Here is a 5,000-nt window from a genome sequence, read left to right on the forward strand (position 1 = left end):
CCATCGTGAAAAAAATCCAAATAAATATGAGTGTCTGTGTATATGTGTGTTGTAATATATGCTTGCCAGACGTTTTTGGTACGCCAACTTTTAATCAAAGTGAAATTCTATACCAATAATTTCCCGAAGAAATCTCTGACATTTTTATTTCTCAAAAATGACTTAAAAATACACTAATTTGTCTTAAAATACTTAGCTTTGTCTATTTCTGTTGTTGGAATTCAGAAATAATAGACTTTTTTGGTACGAAAACTTAGTCGACAGTCAATGGCCATGTTGTTGTTCAGTTGTTCTTCGGTTGTTCTTCAGTTGTTCTTCGGTTGTTCTTCAATTAGTTGACATTTAGTCCAAACTTAGTCAATGGCCAGCTTATTCTTTAGTTATTCTTCAATTAGTCGACACTTAGATGATGGCCAGCTTCTTAGTTCTTTCGTTGTTCTTTCGTTGTTCTTTCGTTGTTCGTTGGTTTTTCTTCGGTTGTTCTTCGGTTGTTCTTCGGTTGTTTTTCGGTTGTTCTTCTGTTGTTCTTCGGTTGTTTCTTCAATTTTTTGACTTTTTGGTACGTTATCTTTGGATGACAGTAAAATACTATACCAATAATTTCCCAAAGAAATCTCCGGAAAAAATCTTTTCTCAAAAATGACTAAAAATACACCCATTTGCCTTGAAATACTCAGCTATGTCCATTTCTGTTGTTAAAAGTCAGAAAAAATAGACTTTTTTGGTACATCATCTTTGGATGACAGTGAACTACTATACCAATAATTTCCCGAAGAAATCTCCGAAAAAATTTTTTTCTTAAAAATGACTAAAAATACACTCATTTGTCTTAAAATACTCAGCTCTGTCCATTTCTGTTGTTAAAAATCAGAAAAAATAAACTTTTTTGGTACATCATCTTTGGATGACAGTGAACTACTATACCAATAATTTCCCGATGAAATCTCCGAAAAAAAAAAGTTCTCAAAAATGACTAAAAATACACTCATTTGTCTTAAAATACTCAGCTCTGTCCATTTCTGTTGTTAAAAATCAGAAAAAATAGACTTTTTTGGTACATCATCTTTGGATGACAGTGAACTACTATACCAATAATTTCCCGAAGAAATCTCCAAAAAAAAAAATGTTCTCAAAAATGACTAAAAATACACTCATTTGCCTTAAAATACTTAGCTATGTCCATTTCTGTTGTTAAAAATCAGAAAAAATAGACTTTTTTGGTACATTATCTTTGGATGACAGTGAAATACTATACCAATAAATTCCCGAAGAAATCTCCGAAAAAACTTTTTTCTCAAAAATGACTAAAAATACACTCATTTGCCTTAAAATACTTAGCTATGTCCATTTCTGTTGTTAAAAATCAGAAAAAATAGACTTTTTTGGTACGCCAACTTTGGATGACACTGAAATACTATACCAATAATTTCCCGAAGAAATCTCCGAAAAAATTTGTTTCTCAAAAATGACTAAAAATACACTCATTTGCCTTAAAATACTTAGCTATGTCCATTTCTGTTGTTAAAAGTCAGAAAAAATAGACTTTTTTGGTACATTATCTTTGGATGACAGTGAAATACTATACCAATAAATTCCCGAAGAAATCTCCGAAAAAATTTTTTTCTTAAAAATGACTAAAAATACACTCATTTGTCTTAAAATACTCAGCTCTGTCCATTTCTGTTGTTAAAAATCAGAAAAAATAGAGATTTTTGGTTCATCAACTTTGGATGACAGTGACATACTATACCAATAATTTCCCAAAGAAATCTCCGAAAAAATTTTTTTCTCAAAAATGACGAAAAATACACTAATTTGCCTTAAAATACTCAGCTATGTCCATTTCTGTTGTTAAAAATCAGAAAAAATAGACTTTTTTGGTACGTCAACTTTGGATGACAGTGAAATACTATACCAATAAATTCCCGAAGAAATCTCCGAAAAAATTTGTTTCTCAAAAATGACTAAAAATACACTCATTTGCCTTAAAATACTTAGCTATGTCCATTTCTGTTGTTAAAAGTCAGAAAAAATAGACTTTTTTGGTACATTATCTTTGGATGACAGTGAAATACTATACCAATAAATTCCCGAAGAAATCTCCGAAAAAATTTTTTTCTTAAAAATGACTAAAAATACACTCATTTGTCTTAAAATACTCAGCTCTGTCCATTTCTGTTGTTAAAAATCAGAAAAAATAGAGATTTTTGGTTCATCAACTTTGGATGACAGTGACATACTATACAAATAATTTCCCAAAGAAATCTCCGAAAAAAAATATTTCTCAAAAATGACTAAAAATATACTCATTTGCCTTAAAATACTCAGCTATGTCCATTTCTGTTGTTAAAAGTCAGAAAAAATAGACTTTTTTGGTACATTATCTTTGGATGACAGTGAAATACTATACCAATAAATTCCCGAAGAAATCTCCGAAAAAATTTTTTTCTTAAAAATGACTAAAAATACACTCATTTGCCTTAAAATACTTAGCTATGTCCATTTCTGTTGTTAAAAGTCAGAAAAAATAGACTTTTTTGGTACGCCAACTTTGGATGACACTGAAATACTATACCAATAATTTCCCAAAGAAATCTCCGGAAAAAATCTTTTCTCAAAAATGACTAAAAATACACTAATTTGTCTTGAAATACTCAGCTATGTCCATTTCTGTTGTTAAAAATCAGAAAAAATAGACTTTTTTGGTACGTCAACTTTGGATGACAGTGAAATACTATACCAATAAATTCCCGAAGAAATCTCCGAAAAAATTTGTTTCTCAAAAATGACTAAAAATACACTCATTTGCCTTAAAATACTTAGCTATGTCCATTTCTGTTGTTAAAAGTCAGAAAAAATAGACTTTTTTGGTACGCCAACTTTGGATGACACTGAAATACTATACCAATAATTTCCCGATGAAATCTCCGAAAAAAAAAAGTTCTCAAAAATGACTAAAAATACACTCATTTGCCTTAAAATACTTAGCTATGTCCATTTCTGTTGTTAAAAGTCAGAAAAAATAGACTTTTTTGGTACATCATCTTTGGATGACAGTGAACTACTATACCAATAATTTCCCGAAGAAATCTCCGAAAAAAAAATGTTCTCAAAAAAGACTAAAAATACACTCATTTGCCTTAAAATACTTAGCTATGTCCATTTCTGTTGTTAAAAATCAGAAAAAATAAACTTTTTTGGTACATCATCTTTGGATGACAGTGAACTACTATACCAATAATTTCCCGATGAAATCTCCGAAAAAAAAAAGTTCTCAAAAATGACTAAAAATACACTAATTTGCCTTAAAATACTCAGCTATGTCCATTTCTGTTGTTAAAAGTCAGAAAAAATAGACTTTTTTGGTACATTATCTTTGGATGACAGTGAAATACTATACCAATAAATTCCCGAAGAAATCTCCGAAAAAATTTGTTTCTCAAAAATGACTAAAAATACACTAATTTGTCTTGAAATACTCAGCTATGTCCATTTCTGTTGTTAAAAATCAGAAAAAATAGAGATTTTTGGTTCATCAACTTTGGATGACAGTGACATACTATACCAATAATTTCCCAAAGAAATCTCCGGAAAAAATCTTTTCTCAAAAATGACTAAAAATACACTCATTTGCCTTAAAATACTCAGCTATGTCCATTTCTGTTGTTAAAAAATCAGAAAATATAGACTTTTTTGGTACATCATCTTTGGATGACAGTGAAATACTATACCAATAATTTCCCGAACTAATCTCCAAAATAAAAGTTTATTAAAAATGACTAAAAATGCAGTAATTTGCCTTAAAACATGTTGCTATGTCCTGTTTTATGGTTAAAATTCAGAGAAAAAAAAACTTTTTTTTTGGAAAATCAATTTCTGATCACTAAAGTTCTTGTCGTGTAGAGCTAATCGTAGTGATCACACTTACCCGAGTCTCTGTGATTGGTCTCACTCGTGTCACCTGGTGCCCTGGTCTGTGTATCAATGCCTCTGTCCCTCATTCTGTCTTGGTAGGATTGTATTCTGTTGAATGTAGACATAGGAGGAAGCAGACAGGACCCAAATGAATCACAAAGGAAGCCATCTTCAGGTTTACCGGGTTCATTAACAAAGTGCAAATATAACAAAAACTCACTTGGTCACAGGAACAAGGCATAAAGTATAAGTCTTGGACCTTTAAGGCGAGAACAGAAATGAAACTTAAAAAATTGAACCTTTGGATGATAGACTGGATGAAAGTCTTAATATCCAGCGTAGTCAGGATGTATCTGAGGGATGCTGCTGTTGTAGTGGGCCAGTGCACCTGCAGATATAAAACAATTGTTAGACTACAATGATGAAACCCATACAATGATGTTTATATTTTAAAAAATAAGATAACGCATATTTAATGAATAAAGAATAATATTATACTTACATGGATAGTTGTTTTTGACAAGGCGTGCACATTTGTGTTACTTACTGTGACCACTGTGTGGTGCTGTGTACAACAAGAAAAACAGAGTGATGTTTCACAGAAAAGTGTCAATGTATTGATGAAAAAACAAATTGAAAAAAAAAAATTTAAACATGATTGAACAAATTTCACTGCCAAGTGAAGCTTTACACGTTTGCAAAAACTAAAAACCAGAATCCAAACTGTATTCAGTAAAATGAAGAACTATGAAGAAAAGTTAAAATTAATTCAAATTTTATTATTTAACTGCTTAAATGTATTATAATCCATTCAAGGTTGCAGACTATTATTGTTAATGTCAAACAACTTGGTTACACAGTTGTTTTGTAGCAGTTAGTCTTACAGTGACCTCCGTGACGTCACGTCAGAGAAGTCAGTCCTACTTTAAAACTTCTCTGTTGTTTTCTCAGAGCGGAGTTGAAGTTGTGTTTAGATAAAGTTTCCACCGCGTTTACTGGAAATAAACACCTACGCCTCACATTTTGGTCAGTGCCAAACCTCATTCCCACCGCATCAGGTGTTTTCCAGGACTGGTTCATAAAAG

This window comes from Cynoglossus semilaevis, chromosome 13 (genome assembly GCF_000523025.1).
Source record: "Cynoglossus semilaevis isolate Cse_v1.0 chromosome 13, Cse_v1.0, whole genome shotgun sequence".
NCBI classification, from domain to species: Eukaryota; Metazoa; Chordata; class Actinopteri; order Pleuronectiformes; family Cynoglossidae; genus Cynoglossus; species Cynoglossus semilaevis.